Source organism: Diachasma alloeum, unplaced genomic scaffold (genome assembly GCF_001412515.2).
Source record: "Diachasma alloeum isolate Michigan unplaced genomic scaffold, Dall2.0 Dall_scaffold_00472, whole genome shotgun sequence".
Classification (NCBI taxonomy): domain Eukaryota; kingdom Metazoa; phylum Arthropoda; class Insecta; order Hymenoptera; family Braconidae; genus Diachasma; species Diachasma alloeum.
In genome coordinates this window covers 265,537-284,354 of record NW_021680605.1, presented here as the reverse complement: position 1 = coordinate 284,354, position 18,818 = coordinate 265,537, and the positions used below count along the sequence as shown (strand labels likewise).

Sequence of the window (18,818 nt, the reverse complement as noted above, 5' to 3'; positions counted from 1 at the left end):
ACGTATTTTAGCTGGTGTATGTACCGCCCACCTAAGGGAAATGAGTCTTTTTTTCCAGCCTCACACCTACATTGAGAAAATAAGTGTTTTTTGAGAAGTACTTCTTTACTTGTATAAAGAAATTCGTGACTTCCAAATTACCAAGCGCACAATATCTCACACTAAGAAAAAAAATCTTACGTCAAGAAATTTTATACTTGTCCGAAAGGTGAGGACAATTTTTTCATATCAAGAAAACGAGTTCTGTGATGTTTAGATTGGATAAATCGAATAAAAAAATTGTTCTCTTCAGATTCATATTTCTCGAGTTTTCTAGGCACGCGCGAGTCTATTTTTAGGTGAGAATCTAAGCACCTTGTTGTCAAGCGCAATGTAGATCACATAAAACTACGCCTAGAGATGATACATTTTTCTTTCTCTTTTCTCTCATGATCGTTTCACGTGATCATCTTCCGATCGCGACACACACTGACCATTGGCTAAAATTAGAGAACGATGCTAATACTCGTGGAAAAATCCAGTCTAGGTATGATTATATCTTATCTGAACACCTAGCAACAGCCCTATGTCTCTAGCCTATAAAAAGAAGAGCAGAAGCCCAGCAATTCACTTCCACTTGTACTCTTTAAGCAGCAATTACTGACTCTCGTTATCTCAGTTTTCTAAACCAACTTTATATCTCAAAAACGTAAGTCAAATAATTCAAAAACCTTTTAAAAACTGCTTGCATGGCCATAGAAGCCTCATTATCAAAAATTCTATTAAAATCAATTAAAAATTATAAAACTCAAATTAAATCAAAATTGGATAAAAGAAGAAAATAGAAGGAAATAACAGTACATCGTATCCAATGTAACGTGAGAATGTGTTGTTGCCATAACTGATCTACAGCTAGAGGACATACTCATCGAATAAAGATGTATTAATATGGTTAAAAGACTCTTTAAATTACATTGGATTAATAAATTGGCAAATAACTTTCTTTCCTGAAATTTATTGGAATCAGCCTAGTATCTATCTAGTTCTATTCTCAACAAATTGAATCAACAGAAGGCATCAGCATACTTTGAAGACATTTGACTTTGGTGTCGGTCCCTGGAGTAAAAAGCATATTTTTTGCTTTGACCCGAAATAGAGACCATCAGTAAGTATTGTGTTTGGACGTAACAGTTCTCAAGTCAATTAAAGTGGTTTTTGCATTGAAATATTTTAGAATTGAGGCTAAACAATAATTAAATGAATTAATTCAATTTTACTTAGTTTGAGAAATCGCTTTCTTGTCATCCAGAAATTGTCTTCGTTTTTAGAAAATTACTTGACGAAAGTTTTTATTTTCTTAGTGCAAAATATTTTACTCTTGAAAATTTTCAAGTCAGAAGTTTCTTGATATAATTAAAGACGTATTTATCAAAAACCTTTGTTATTGTCAGTGGACAAGGAGTCATAAACGGTTAGAATGGGATCTTCGAGGTGTTTACTCGAAGATGTGAAGAGGACAGATGTTTTATTAACATTAAACATATTTAATTGTGTAATTCAATTGCCATCGGCCAGTGAGCGATGGAATCGAACATTGAGGGTAGTACCGCCCGGCATTTGCCCAATACCGCCCCTTGTTTTGATGACTTTTTGGAGCAATGCAGACCAACTGTTATAATTTTTCTTATTTTCATCCTTCGTTTCCATTCTTTGGCTCCATTTTGAGAACGATTTCACGTAAATAATAATGAATTATTCTGAATTTACCCGATATTCCAGTGGCCACCGACTATCCCAAACAATCGAGCTGTCACTCGACCGCCCTCTAGCTGCAGAGTCTAGCAGCCCTATAGAAACCCTGGACGGCATTACCCACAAACTCTGGGCGGAATTACCCACAAACGTGGAGGCTGATAAAATAGCCAATAATAACTGATGAAGATATTTTTCTGCTATCGAAAAAGTCGCAATGGAGGTGGGAATGTATAACGAACATGTATTTCGCACTTCATTCAATTACAGACCACCCGAAAATTTAAAAAATCTTGAATTCTGGGGTCGAAATATTTTAAGACTTCGGTAGGAAATGATTTGAATTTTTTGAAACAATGTTTCCAGAGGAGAAAATTGAAAATTTCTGTTGAAATTACTTGTTGTTATCAAATATTTGTACAATAAGGCATCAATCGAATTTCATGAGTTTTTTCATGAATATAAACTTTAATAAGCTCTATTCATTGGCATAAATTGAAGTTCAAATTTTCATACAGATTCGAAAAACTTGATATTTTTCCAAAAATAGATTTTTCAACGATCACTCAAAAAATTGTCATCAAAATGAAATTAGTCATGGCTCAACAAATTAATAACAATATCCTCTTGATTCTATCAGAATAGGATGGGGGTCGCTGTTGAGTTACAGCACATACTTTATAGTATAGTAAGATTGTGCAAAAATTTAAGACAAGTAAAGACTTGTTTCGTAGTGAAAGAACGAAACCTCGACAACTTGATTCAAATTATTATTTTTGTTTATGCGCTATTATTTTTATTCGGTTATTAAATTTTAATTGAATCAAAAAATTTATGAGAATGAGATGCATAAGAATTCCGGAGTATTTTTACTGTGATAGTTAGGGGGGAAGGTAAAACGGCTGCGCGTGGCATCCCCGGCCAAGTTCGTTAACCGACGAGTATAAGGTCAGCTAATTTAATACGTGCCGGATTTACATCGGCCCTGCCAGGTATATACGAGTGATTCCACCAGGTATCAACCAGACTCTGTACTTCACCCTTTTCGAAATCGTCATTACTCACAGAATTCGTCATCGCAATGACTGACTCGAGCAATCATTCACGTTCACTGGGATAATTTTCGATCAAATCTGTTGCGAAGCGGCAAAACGGTTTAAGTCGAAAACAAAGGTTTTAATTGGTGGTTTTGACGTATAGGTTAGAGAAGGAGGAACCACAACACCATTTGTTTCTAGAAATGTTTTTGTTTCTGAAAAACTCTGCTGGTCTTTCACATTGTACGGACATTAGATAATTCTGTATATTTCTTCTATTATATATTTAGTTGAATAACTATTTCTACATTCACATTGATAATAGCTATGGCAATATTTCTTTTACGTTTGGTAATTTTGTTTTTACGGCTTTCGTACAGAAATAAATTTTTTTTGCCCTGATGAAGAGCTCCTCGAGAGTTCGAAACGTTGGCATATGATAACAATTTTTATTGTTTTTTTCTTCAATGAAATATTATTGGATTCATACCGTTGTTTTGACCCTTTTTGGCTGAGAAGAGATAACGAGAAGGCGGTTCAAGTCGATTTTGACTATTGACCATTTTTCAATGAATATCTCGAAACGTAAGAGAGATAGCAACATTTTTGTCACAATTTGTTATAGTTTTTTGTTATAGAATGAAGTGAGGTCTACAAAAAAGATCATTACAAAAATTTTGTTATCTCTCTTAGATTCAGAGATATTCCTCGAAAATTCAGCTAAGGGCTAAGTCGCCTTGAACCGATTCACCGCTTCGCTACTACAATGCAGGGGAAATTTTACAGTTTCGATATAAATTACCCTCACGTTCAGTAAATTTTCCCGGGCCAAAGGAGCAAAATTCATTATTCGTCCCGCACTTTTTCCCTGATATAGGGTGAAGAACTACTGAAAATCAAGCAGACATCGGCATAATCAAAATTTCGAATTACAGTTAAATTTGAAATAAGTCAATTGTTAATATTACTCACCAATTTATTGATTTAAAAAATAGTCATCAATTTGAAGTTTCAAATTCCGAATTATTTTATCAACCAATAATTGAGAAATTAAATTACCAATTATTATATGATTTTTCAAATTTCGATTACGGTAAATAAATCTAAATTACTGTAAGGTGCAACTTCTCATAATATTACTAAAGCAATTATTGATGCCGATCGATAAAATCGAGTTTACCATCTCAAAAACTACTGCTTCGATTTCAATTTTTCTTTATTCAAAAGATTTTACATAAACTTATCCTCATGTAACTTCAGTTCATCAATAATTCTCTCTCTATTATTATTATTTTTTCATCTTCTCCAACGTTTAACCCACCAAAATCTCTATTTCCAATATTTATTACTCTGTAATAAAGATGGATTCCTCCGTATATTTCCATATAATCTCCCAAAATTTCGGTTTTCCACGATGAATGATGTATGGCACCTTTCACGTAAATTCAATCTTATTGATTAGAATGTATGGAATTTCTTATTGAATCAATTCCTGTTCTTTTTATATTATCTCCAATTACAACTCATCAGCGTTGAAGCGAAGTGAATCAATTTTCTCGTGTGAAATGTCTAAAAATTTCGACATGCGAAATTTTCATGAATATCCTTGCCGTAATTCTCATTTCACTACAGACTGCACTGAGAGAAAAACAAACACGGTGGCAAACAAGTTTTGTTTGGGCCAACCAAATCGCTAGTTGAAAATTGCAAAAAAAAATTTGTTTGGTTCGAATTTGAAAGTCTCAAACATGAATAATTGTTCTGCTTTCGACAGCAACGAAATATTTGGCTCAAGAGGCGGATAATTCACACCAAACGGTGCCTTTTCAACAAATATTTTATCCCCAAATTACAAGATTGTTATCATATCATTATTATTGTTTCATTTAAGAATTCGTTTCTTGTCTGTGATTATTAGACAGCCATAACGAAAAACTACTATCCCTTGTTTCGCATAAAACAAAGATTTTTCGGGAGCAAAATACGTATGGGAGTGTCGAATAACGAAGGAGGAGTGCTAAAAATGACATTTCTTGCGTGTACAGAGAATGCAATTTTTTTTGAACAACTAAATCTATTTTTGTGACAAAAATATTTCATTCCGGCGCACTCTCTGCATGTTTGGTACAAAAAAAATCTTTTTTGATCATTTTCAAAAAACTATTTTCTTGACACAAGTAAGACTTGTTTGAAAACTTTGTATTTTTCTCTCAGTGTGTACAAAAAAACATTCTTATACTCCATTATTATTATATTATTAGGAATCATTATATATCGACACATTGGAAGTGCATAAAAGAATCATGAAAACAATAAATACTTAGCAATTGACGATTCTTCCACACGATTTGAGTGAGTTCATTTGCGACAAAATCATACTTGAGTACAAGAATATTTTAAAACATTGGACATCTCTTGGGCCACGTGAGCTGCGATGCCTGGGAGAATTAAGCGATTGAAGAAAAATTACTCGTCTCAAGTAAATATATTTCAGATATTAGAAAATGTTTTTTTCTCACTCTATTATTACTATTATTTTTTCATCTTTTTCAATGTTTGACTCACACGGAGAGAAATGTTCAGTAAAAATTACGGAACTCACAACTCACTCACCGATTACGGAATCGACTCAGAAAATTTTAGTGACGGTATCGTAATTTTTTACAGGAGAAGCAGATAAAAATTACGGAACGCTCCGGAAAAATTCCGTGACAGTTCCGTAAAATTTCCTACAACCACATTTCGCTTCGAAATTACGGAAAAGAAACGTATTTTTATTGAATATTTCTCTCCGTGCAGCAAAATCTATACTTCCAATTTTTATCACTCGCCATAATTTCGGATTTCCCCGTTAAATGATGCAGCACCTTTCACATAAATTCAATCGCAAGTTCCTGTGGTTAAATTCTCACGCAATTCGGGTCAAATTGCCCCCCCCCCCCCCCCCCCCCCCCCCCCCCGCCCNGGTCAAATTGCCCCCCCCCCCCACAGATCGCAAATGGAGTACTCGACCGCGAGATGTACCAACAGCGATGAAAATAGATCGCACAAAGCAATCATTCTTGAACCGTTACATTTTCCATCATCCCATTTCGATGATTATTTTATTCCAGTGAATGGATGAAATTATGATTCTTATGCATGCATTGCTTTGATGGGACATTTACCCTTCCGAGGTCAGCGTCACGCTTACCGCAGCCGGGTGAGTTCGTTGACTGGGATGCAAGCTGTAGTCGAAGCGGACCGGTTGGTCCACCCATTCCCGTTCCATCGTTCCTCTCGACTCTTCTCTTCCCCCGTTTTTTTTTCGTCTCGATTTCTTCTTATAACCCGCCTTCTTCCTCACCTCCCCGCGCTTCTCCTCGTCCCGCTGGCTTTCCTCTGTATCGAATCGTAATCTTATGAAAGAGTTTTCTGATAATCATTTCCCCTATCCAAATGTGGAGGAGTATAAATCAGGTGGACGAGAAGAAAAAAAAATCTTAATCTTATCTCGACGATTTCATTTTTTTTCCTCAGTTAGAATGGACGGAACAGGAAAGAGATTACGAATGATTACGGGAATGAGAGGAGTTTTTTTCATTCTATGAATTGGGCTTCGAATTTTATGAGATGATTGAGGCAATGGGATTTTTGACAGAATTAGTTCATAGTGCAGGATTCAAAGATATCGATCTTCATTAGGGTCAAACACCTCAAGCCATTCCCCAACTATTTTCTTCTCCGTTCTTTTTCTCCGATGCAGGAAGGAGTTCGAGAGACGCCATGTAATTCCTGAAACCTCCAATTATTCGATTGGAGAGGAGTACTAAAAGACCAGAAGTCCAACGAGCAGTTGAACACTTCCTCAACATGTCTTTACAGACCGTCAACAAATTAAATTGACTATAACGTTATCTCCCTGATGAGTAGTTGCGATGCTGTGAACTTATTTCTGAGAAGGTTCTGGAGTCTGAACAATCTTCGGATGTTGTCATCGAATCGCTTATCTCCAGCGAAATATCCTCAAGTCTCCTCAACAAAGAAGATAGGTGTCATTGTCCGCCTACCCTCACAGAAAATGCAAATGCTGAAACTATAACTTCAAGAAACATGAACCCGACTGGACATTGCTTCAGGTCCACCGGAAGTACGATCAGGTGATTTCTGATGAGAACATGACCAAGTTTTGATCTAGTAGATCGGATCCCAAAAACTGCAGGCGAGTTCAGATCAAGTTCTGGTCAGGTAGGTACGATCAGGTGACGCCTGATTAGAACCTAACCAAGTTTTGATCAGGATCAAAGATCCTGATCAGATCGGATCCCAAAATCTAGAGGTGGGCTCAGATCAACTTCTAATCAGGTAGGCATGATTTGACTGAGGCCAGACTGCCGAAACCCAATTTGATGCGATTCGGATTTGAAGCACTTAAGTTTCATTTGAACGGGGCCAATTGAAGAAAAAAAACGATAACATTCAATTCTGGTCCACCTGATGTTTATTTGAACAACCGTTTTCCGAGAATTGGAAATTTAGTATGAATTCTCACTTTATTTATCAAACAACTTTGATTAAATGTACGGGGGGAGGGAGGGATCCCGAGTGGAAATTCAAATTAGGATAGAATAAGAGATTGACCAGTAAAAACTGATTTTGATCAATTTTGCATCGGAAATGTAACGCTTGTTTGGGTCCATGCCTGGTCAAAATTCTAGGATTCGATCTTCCTAAACAGTACCGGATCCGATACGGATCTAGTCGAGATTTGACTGATCAGAATAGGATCACAATTCACTCCGCCACAATGGATACAGATACTCCATTCAGAATCTCATCAGATCCTGATCCGAAAGTCTAACCAATAAATTCTGACCAGTATTGAACCTAAAACTAATGTACATCCAAGGTAACTGAGTGAAATTTCCACTCGGGATGATGCCATATATATAGTAGAGTACATATATAGAGTATATATATAGTAGAAAAATCAAATGTACAAGCAAGTTATCTTGAGTCGAAAAAACCTGATCAAGTTTCCATCTGTTCATTAGTACTATGATTATTAGAAAACTATTATCCATTAACCCCTCACGAGGGGGTCGATGCCATGCATCGATCCATAAAAATATGAATGACACTGTTTGAAATTGATTATTTCCAAAACTATGGAATTTGACTCAACCAAACAAATAATAACTAAAAAAGGAATACTGTAACTTCAATTAAATATTGATTTCATAATTTTTCGTGTATTAGAAGTCATTATATTCTGGTTGTATCAAGCGTACTCCATGCTTGGAAACACAAGGGCCCCGTCTATGAGGGGTTAATGAAATGGATAAAATTTTAACTAAACAAATTTTCTCTGTTCGAATCTACACGCAAATCCGCGAGATCATGAATAATTTTGAAGTCAACAAATACCCCGATACAGATCGGATAGGCAAAACACAGTCCACTCAATAATAATAGCGCGATAGTCTACTGGTTAGTGCATAGGATTGGTAATCGTAAGGTCCCCGGTTCGATCCCGAGCATCATCGGCAAGAATCATAAGGTTTTTTCAGCGGTAATTACGGTAGGGATTCATCAAGAGAGATGATATGCAACGAAAAATTTGAATTATCTTTTGTTTTGAATTAATCATCATTAATAATTATTATTGATCTCGACGGACAGGTCATTTGGTTTGAATACGTTTGGCTTGATCAACTCCAGAACCGTTACATTTGATCAAGTCTTGAGTAAAAACTGCGTTACATGACTGATCAGAGCTTGATCCAATTATCATATCACTTTCTAATCAATTCTCAGGCCTGACCTGATCCAGTCTTGACTTGGATCTATCAAAATTTCCAGTCAAGTAATTCCTAACACTTTCAATTATTGCATTGAAGAGGAGTTCTAGAAGACCAGTAGTCCAACGAGTGGTTGAACATTTCCTCAATCGGAATTTAGAGACCCGTCAACGAATTAAATTGACTATAACGTTATTTCCCTGATGAGTAGTTGCGAGGCTGTGAGCTTTTTCTCTTAGAGATTCTCGAGACTTTAAAAAATCTTTTGATGCTGTCATCGAGTCGCTTATCTCCAGCGAAATATCTCCAAGTCTCCTAAACAAAGGAGATAGGTGTCATTGTCCGCCTACTCCGACACAAAATGCAAATTCTAAAACTATAACTTCGACTTTGGTTATCCCCCGGATGAAGATAAGAAGGTTATGTCTTCTCGCGAGTCCAGCACGTACAAGTACCTCAGCACGCAACGTCACCTCGGATCACCATGATGATGAGAATGAAAATGTTGAAGAGGCTGTTTAAATTCTCCATGCCCTGCCATTGATGATAATCCCTCGAGGATTTTACAGGCCTCGAAAAAGTAAAAAAGAATCGGTCAGACGAAAGCGAGACTGAAAGAGGGGTTGTCGTCGTTGGCCAGGAGGAACGATTGCGCGGGAAAACTGGGTCGCACGCGATCCTCATTCCCCCCCACCCCATGCCCATTTCGTTCTAGCGCCCTTATCGCTGCCAGGCCGTCACCCACTCCTGCGGGAGGTACATTCACGCAAAATAATCACCCTACCTGTTTTCTGTGACCCGCCATTTTTCTCGTTATAGCACGACGACGAGGGTTTTTTTTATTCATCCAATTCCCTCTCTTTCTCCCTCTTGTTATTTCCTCCGTCATTTAATTTCACTCACGAGGTACAGATCCCCACACGCTACAGTACAAAGAGAGAAAGAGTGTAATCAAGGCGATAATTTACTTGGTTCAAGTTGTGGTGTATCTGATCTATTTTTTTTTGTTGCATTGTTGGCGGTTATTATTTATTGTTTATGGAGGCGGGGGAGAGGAGGAGAACTAGATAATTCTTTGGCTGGAATGCTTTCTTATTTTCGATAAATCGTGCTTTTTAAATGTTTTTGTGAATTCACGAGAGCGTCGGTATGAATTGACAGTTTACAGTTTAAGGATTCGCGATTATGCAATTCGAGGTGTGCGAACTTCTGGAATTCAGGAGTTCTGTCACTAATTTCCAGGGACATTGTTACTAATTTTCGGGAGAATGACAGTGATTTCGGGAACCCACTTATAATGTTTAGGAATCTCTTTAGGATTTAGTGTTTGGGATTCCTGAATCAGAAGAAATTGATAAGATTTAAGATTCTGTCACTGAAAATTAAATGCAAATAAAGAAAGAATTAAATTTTGCTTTTTTGGGACACGTCTCCTATTGTCATAAATTTATCCGGAATAAGTACGAATTCACGATTGTAAAATTGAATAATTGCGAAATGCTGGAATTCTGTAATTTTGTTACTAATTTCTAGAAACATTGTTGCTAATTTTCAGGAAAATGTCAGTGAATTTCAGGGACCCACCTCTAATTTTTATAAATTTGTTTGGGATTCCTGGATCGGGAGAAATTGCCAAAATTTAGGATCTATCACTGAAAATTTATAGCAAACAAAGAGAAAAGCAAGTTTTGGTTTTTTAGGACACGTTTCTGATTTTCAAGAATCTATCCCCAATAATTACGGTTTCGTGATTGTAAAATTCAGTAACGGCGAACTTTTGGAATTCAATAATTTTGTCACTAATCCGGATAAGATTTATAATTCTATCAGTGATTTTCGGGGATCCACCGCTAATCTTTAGGAATTTGTTTGAGATTCCTGAATCGGGAGAAATTGCTAAAATTTAGGATCTATCACTGAAAATTCATAGCAAACAACGAAATAAAAATTCTGATTTCCTGGACCGTATAATTGATTTTCGGAGATCCACATTAATCATTATGTGCATGTCTCTGAATTTCAGAAATTTATCCCCAAATAATTAGGGATTGACGATTTTGAAAATCAACGAATGCAGAATTTTAGAAATTAGTAATTTTGTCATCAATTCGTCACTAATTCGGTGATATTTCACGAAAATGTTACCGATTTCGAGAAACCCATCTCTAATTTTCCAGAATCTGTCACCAAATATTGCAGTGACAGAAATAACTAAAAATCAAGGTCATCCTACTTAACGTCCAGTAACCAGTTGAGAAATCCATAAGAATGAGAGAAATAAGATTTTTGTTTCTATAGTATCAAGGGTAATAAGTTGGAAAATCCAACTTCTTCAGAAGTCAGAAAACTTACTCGAGAAATCGACTTGTGATCCTTGTGGCCCTTAGTTTCTGACCCTTAATTCTGGAATCTTAATTTCGAGTACCAAATTTTCATTGCCAAAAGTCGATTTGGACTTTTATAATACGAGATGGGCCGCACCTTTTCATCTTCTCACGTAGTGACGCTTCGGTTTCAGTCTTACGCTTCCGTTTATTCGAGATATTTTGAGATCGATTTTCTTTCTCCTCTTTACGATAGGATACAGAGATAATTATGCACCATTCATATATGTTGTACAGACACATTTCATTCTACGTGCGTATATATATAAATTGTCGTAATCGAAATGTACAAAAAAAAAACAAAATTCTTAAAAAGTGTATTGACAAGAAATGCTTAGTTCGTAAGTATTGATTCAGTTCGTTTTATTGATTCAACGGAATCGTTTCTTATTCAGGCTATCTTTCCATCAAACGCAGTTTTCGATAGATTACCCACTTCCAAAGGTTCGATTAACTGTAGTTGGAGTATTTTATCAAATTACTCAGAGTTCACTGTCGTCTGCACAATGTATTAAATTTTTTTACAACACATCCTTCAGAATAACCCCAATTATCATCAAATTTGGAGCGCTGTGGGTATTTTGTCTTGGTTACCAAATTTGTTGACTCAAACATTGCAAAAAGTCGGGAAGCGGAGAATTCGATGTTTACGAATACCGGAACGGCCATTCAAGGTCCACTTAATTGCTTGAGAGTTGCATCTCCTCGATCAACCTCCTCATTTCATTCGTCATAAGTTTTTTAGTACTCCTTGTTCTTTCAATTTGAGACACCGCGAGGGCAAGAAATTTTATGGATTTTCATTTGTACATCCACATATTTTTGATTATCTATCAAAAAAAGAATCACTCCATGAAAATGTCAACCATTAGTTTTGGAAGAGGAGACCTTTCCGGGAGCAGAGGGATATTTGGAGGCAATCAAGACTGATGATGAATGTGAGCAAAAATTTAATTGTATCTATTAAGAATATCCAAGTACTTTGTTCAAGATGGCAACTTTTTTTCAAACAAAATTTTCAAAAATCTTGCCGAATCTTAACGAACAATTGAAGAAAAACTTCGTTTCATACGTACACACATACACACACGTACGGACGAGCTCTAAAAATTGCATTTCCGAACTTTTTGGATGCGATAATGATACCAATTATACTGGGTCGATACAACACAAAAAATCCAAAACTTAAATTTAATCGGTTACAAAGCTTCCACTCGGAAGCAATATGGCGGTCATATCAATCAAAAAATTATTAGTTTGATTGTTTGCAATTATCTATCCAGACATTTATGTTTTTCAATGTCACAAAAAAACTGAGTTTTCAGTATATGACAAAGTCATACACTTATGTGCACGAGACAATGCTTTAACCCTAGTCTGGTCACCTGACGGGAAAATGCGACTTTAGTCACCTTCGCGGGAGGGTGCCGTCGTGTTATTTAGGCTCCAGCGTTGCCGAATCCACTCTACACTTCCCGGGTGCATTTAGCGAGTTCCCAGCAACGTCGCGCAACAGGCAATTTCATTTAACACGGGAAAAAATTGTTCACCTGTTGGAAATAATTTTTTTTCTCCCAGAATTAAGAATACAATATTGAAAAAAAAATACTAGAATTTTCCAGATACTTCAATTGTTGAATTCAATTTTTCTCAAATTTTTCCGGTCAACCAGTCGATGGCAACGTGAATAAAACGACGTGTTGCGGCAATTCCCTCGCATGGTGACCAGTCTAGGGTCAAGACTATGGAACTATTGGATTGAAGGTGGGAGTATACAACTCTTATGGACGCAATGTGTTAAATTTCATTTTTTCCAAAATCCTTTTCTCGAAAAAATGTTTGGAAACTGAAGCTGATATTGCACAAAAAATTCACCCTTGGTCTATTCTGTAAACTGTGAAGAGAATTTCACCCAAAAAAATTGCCTGAATTACTTGAATATCCTTGAGATTAGAAAAAAAAATTTTTTTTTGCGATAGTCGGCCGAATTTCATCGGTAGGAAGATTTCAAATATCTTGAGATGATTTCTCAAAAAGATATGTAATGCAAACAGATTATATCCAATGAAGAACCAGATTGCCCGAACGGGAATCGAACCGGCAACATTCGGCGTGTAAACTCATTGATCTAACCAATTAAGCTATCAGCAGTTACCACATTTACCATTGATTTCCACATCTACATGAAATTCCCAATCACTACTAGTTTTCACCTAGTAGTAATTGCATGAGTTAAAACATTCGACACAACAACAAAGTTCATTCTATTTTCGATAAGGTTATCCTAACATTTAACGATCGTTAACATTTCCTACATGACAAAGCACAATTTACACAGATTGTATTGAAGGTACAAAATAGCATATTTCGTCATTAGGCCGAAAAAAACTTTTCTGGCGAATATGAGGTTTGCAGCACGAGCCGAAGGCGAGGGCTGCAATCATATTCGTATGACAAACCGTATGACGAACAATATTTTTTGCCATGACGGCCGTAGGCAGAGATTCACGGACTCGGAGCGAAGCGGCCTAATGACGAAATATACTATTTCAGGAACCACGAAATTTTTATGGACAAGCTTGACTAAAAATAAATATCAGCAAAAGCTTCATTATCGACTATCGACTATATATGTTGACAGTATTGACTAAAGACCGAAGTGAAAATATAGCACTTACACCGACGGCCGTGGCTGTGTGGTTAGAGTATGGGATTGGCACGTGAGCGACCCGGGTTCGATACCCGGCTGGGGAGCCAAAATTTGTAACACTCTAATCTCACAGTTTCACTGTCGAGCGGGAGTCTCGTTAAAGGGACGACTGTACCTGGGCAGGTTTTTCCCTCAAGTGAGGTTTTCCCTCGTCCTTCGGCGAATGCGGTACAGGGGGTTGGGGGGTGGGATGGGAACAAATCGTAAAAACCCGAAAGGGTATACGAGAGAAAATAATATAGCACTGACTCACGGTAGGTAATAGCCAAAAATGAATAATTTCCAATACTCGAGACTATCTCTCAGCAATATCTGAAGCATATACAAGTTATTCATTGATATTGAAGAGAAATATCTTGGCCAGGCAGGAATCGAACTCTCAACCTTCGGTTTACGAACCCCTTGCTCTTTTCAATTGAGCTACCAGTAGTTATCATACTTATCATTGATTTCTCCATCCTTATGAAGCTGCCAATCACCATCAGGGTTCAACTAGTAATTACACGAGGGAAAACATTGAACACAGCAACAAAGTTTGTTTTATTTTTAACGGAAACGTACTTTTAGAAAGCAAAGAAATTTCGACAGACAAGATTGGATCTACGAAAGACCGAAGAAACTGAGGATAGTAGTGACTGAAGGCAGGGCCTTTTGTCGAAAATTAAAAATTTTAGATACCTCCAGATGATGCCGGGAAGAATTTGTGAAATGCAAATATGCGTAATCTACTAAAGAGAAACGGATTACCCGGACGGGAATCGAACACTCAACCGTCGCTTTACAAACTCATTGCTCTTGCCAGTTGAGCTACCAGAAGTTATTACATATACCATTGATTTCCCCATCCTCATGAAGCTCCGAACCACTGCCAGTGTTCAACTAGTAATTGCATGACTAAAAACATTCGACGCAACAACATAGTTTGTTCTATTTTCGGTAATGTTTTAACCCTTGATGATCGCCAACATTTCCTGCATGATGAAGAAGAAGTTTCACATATTATATATACATGTGTATAAATGGACGTCATAAAAGTTTAGAGGCCCGAAGTCACGGATGTGTTCCAAGAAAAAGGGCTGGGACAGAAACAAAAGTTTCAGTGTATACTCGACCAGACAACAAACCTCTCAAGCACCCTCAACACCAGTTCCTCGTTGGCTTCGGGTTTCTATTCGGGGATCGATCGTTCTTGGGAATTTTACGACAGTGGCCCGCATAACACTGCCAGATTTACTCGTGAGGTGACTGGACTATGTTGACTCAGGAAATCGATCGGTTTTCATGTTTCTTCGAAGACAAAACAAAAATGGATTCCACATGAAATGTTTGAGTTGGAGCAAACATGCCCAAAATACAGTAAAAATAAAAAGTTTTAGATAGATGGATTGGATGTTTTGATGCGTTCACACTGACAGCTCAACGTGAAGTGTCCTTTTCCCTTTGCGTAGCTACGACCGCCTTCAGGCAGTACACTGAGAAAAAAAAATTACTTTTGCGAAGCAAATTTATCAACTTCAAGAAAATCCACACATTTCAAATCCAAATATTTATGTACATTTACTTGTGGCAAGTAAATTTACTCGGCAGAAGTAATTTTGTTTCTCAATGTAGGACTCGGTTAAGGTAAGCAAGGCAATTTCTGAACGGGGATTAGTTTCTGGACGATTTCAACTTGCATTGAATATTCCATAAATAAAATGAAGATTGTACTGATTATTTTCAGTAATCGGATCTGGCCTACCCTGGGCCAATCAGAGTTCAGTATTCAATAACATGAAATACTTCCCAATTAAAATTACAGCGGTTATTTCCCCCTAGCTTTTGATAATTTCCCTGTAGCTTATGATAATTTCCTTCTAGCTCTGCAATTGTTTCTCTAACCAAATAACTGTCAAATATTATCCTGTGGAGTGAAAGAAAGTCAGGAAGAAAGTCAAAATGAGTCGGTTTGGGAAGGATCCGATTACCAAAAATAATCCGTCGAATACCACTCGACCTCCAAAATTAATCGGGCATTTCCCTCATGTTTTCCTGTGTATCAACGATCGTGATAACTTTTGCACAAAAATCCCTGGCGCTACGTGCTCGGGATATTAATCTGCAAAACTTCTCCCTCTCGTTGCTACGCAACAAAACAATCGGGAAATATCCGATAATTTTGGAGGTCTCGTGATATTACTACTGATTATCTCATCTTTTAATATTTCTTGTGTATAATTATGTGATCAATTATTTTTTCTATTGATCGACATTTAATAAATGAAAAAAATATGGGCCAGTCATCCAGAAATTAGGGGTTTCAGCTGCATTTAACTATTTCTCAATTTAATTATTCGGTGTTTTATTATTTCGGCTGAAAATAATTTTTTTCTACTAATTAAAACATTTTTGAAGGTATGGAAGCCATCACATCCTCATTTAGGCGATTCTTTTATTTTAGATCCTACCACGAAACTCGAATTTCCCTTAACTATCCAGGAATTGGTCTGTTCACCCTGTAAGCGTCGCATTGCAGAAGCATTTTCAAATTTTCTGTTTTTCGCTGCAGTTTCCATGACCAGAAGGATACACTACAGGTTTTCTGTTGCATTGGATGCAGTAAATACTCAAATATAATATTTTGTATTGATATTTGGTAGCATTAGTGACAAATCCATGATATTTGTTGGAAATTACCAATTTGGAACATTTCGTGAATACTTTCAAGATAATTAGCTCAGTATTCTGTTCTACAACGAAACATTATATTTATAGAACATGAAATAATTGTTCTTAGAAAGTAAGAACCTGAAAAAAACGATAAAATTCCATGTAATAGTCTTATGACTCGTATTCTGTATCACTTCTATAGCACCACTGAAAATATGAACAGAGTAAACAAAAATCGTCCACTCAACGCCAACCACACACTCCAGACGAAATACAGATTATTCCTATCGTGATAACGTCTGTCGTCTCCAGAGATAGTTCCACTAATACATTATGGAATTTCAGAGATGCTTCTGAACCGTTTTCCTCTCAGTTTCGAGGCATGAATACATCGTTGAATGCCTTTACGACTTACATTACTCACTGTTTATATGCACCAGATGATATCATCGTACACAATCATCAAACTTTTGTTATGCGGTTTAATGAACAAATTTATTCTGCGGTTACATTTGAATATCTCTTTTTTTCCGCTCACTTACATTGAAAAAATCGACAAATGCAGATCGGTGGCGGTTTCCAAGTTCAAGTTCATGTGTCAGTAAAAGTGGTATCGTTCGGGTCATCTTGGTTTGAATAATGCAAATTTTCTATGGTTTCTTGGGAATCCTTATCGAAACTGAAGTCAAGTTAAGATAGGGGATACTATTTTAATCTCGAACTTTTTATTTTCGATATTTGAGGGAATATTTCGCGATTCATTTACCTACATTTAGTGTATTTTTCACATTATCGAGTTTTTTCAAATTTTGGTTTCGAGGTGAAGCGTTGTATTTGTCAAATTCGAAAATTCCTTTTTTTTTGTGTCAGGACAACTAATTTTGGACTCAGGAGATGGAATATACTATTTTTAGACCATTTCTACACGTACGTATGTGATCCATCGTTTTTCAACAATAACTGAAAAAATAACTGCTTAAATGAATCGAATTGTGATTTAAGATATTTTTCCTAATGCCATCTTGACCGAGTTTGATTATGAGGTTGATTGCATCATCTGTTGTTGAAAAAAGTACATTTTGTCATAAGGCCGAAAATGGTATTTTTTCGTACTGTTGCAATAGGGTTTTTTACTCCTGTGACGTTGGCGTCCGAGTCGAAGACGAGGAATGGCCAACCGCACGAGTAAAAAAACCCCATCACAACAGCCCGGGATAAGATTTTTATGCAGTGATTTTCAAGTTTCCGAGATTGGGAAGTACGCAGTGCCAATTCCCAGACGAGGAATCATGAGTAGCGGTACAAAAAAAAATTTGGCGAATATGAATTTGCGGCTCGCACCGAAGATGAGGGCTCCAATCGTATACGCTAGAAATCCCCCCCCCCCCCCGGCGGGCGCAAAGTGCACATTTCCCTCCCGCGAAGCCGGAGGGTAATCTGACTTTGTGACTACATCGTGACGAAAAATAGCGTCCTGACCACGGTAGGTAAAATAAAGGACCCTTACCCATGTGCTTACTAATTCTGCACGAGGGCACGACTCCTTTATTTTTCCTCCCTAGGTAGAGAATAGTATATTTCTAACCTAGGGAGGGAAAATAAAGGATCCTCAGCCGCCAGTGCAATTACCAGCCGAGCCGAAGGCGAGGTTGGTAAGCACGCGGCTGAAGGTCCTTTATTTTATTTCCCGTGGTTAGAATGCGATTTTCCGTCTCAGCGTAGGCGCAAAGTCAGAGTTCCCTCCCGCGAAGCGGGAGGGAAATGTAACTTTGCGCGCGCCGGGACGAAATATATTATTTTCACAAACCTACACCGAAAGTTCGTACTTTACTCCCTGATAAACGGGAGGAAAGAGTACTTTCCGCTCTAGGGTGGAAAGTTGCTCCTTCGGGCGGAAAGTACGGATTACTTTTGGTCCAAGGACGGAAAGTCAGTATTTTCTTCCCTTGGGAAAGGAAATATTTTCCACACTTGAGCGGAAAGTATTTCCTTTTCTCCCGCCCATCAGAAAGCAAAATGCAAACTTTTCTTTGCAGGCATGTGCAATAGTATATTTCTAACCTAGGGAGAGAAAATAAAGGATCCTCAGCCGCCAGTGCAATTACCAGCCGAGCCGAAGGCGAGGTTGGTAAGCACGCGGCTGAGGGTCCTTTATTTTACTTCCCGTGGTTAGAACGCGATTTTCCGTCTCGGCGTAGGCGCAAAGTCAGAGTTCCCTCCCGCGAAGCAGGTGGGAAATGTAACTTTGCGCCCACCGGGACAGAAATATACTATTTTGGCTGCCGGCAGGGATTCAGGGACGCGTAGCGTCCGTGAAGTGCTGCGTTATGGCCAGAATAACCAAAAATTTATTTGAGACCAATATTCACGGAAAGGTAATAGCATATTTTGTCATTAGGACCGTAGACGGAGGTTTGCGATGAGTGCTGCTAACTCACACGAATCGCAAATCGACGTCACGGTCCGTATGACACATACTATTTTTTGTCATGAAGGCCCGTTGAAGGTGAGGGGGAGGGGAAGGGGA

At 37.5% G+C, this 18,818-nt stretch overlaps 1 long non-coding RNA gene across 3 annotated transcripts in view; it reads left to right on the top strand.

Moving 5' to 3' along the window:
- LOC107042466 overlaps positions 1-18,818 on the top strand; it is a 137,271-nt gene that overhangs the window by 59,112 nt on the left and 59,341 nt on the right. Inside the window, exons 1-2 of one of the 3 annotated variants that reach the window (XR_001461165.1) lie at positions 612-688; positions 1,051-1,144. The exons of the other annotated variants lie outside the window; for them this stretch is intronic. This is a non-coding gene — a long non-coding RNA (uncharacterized LOC107042466). Of the gene's footprint in view, positions 1-611; positions 689-1,050; positions 1,145-18,818 lie in introns of those variants that run through there. 3 annotated transcript variants of the gene reach the window in all.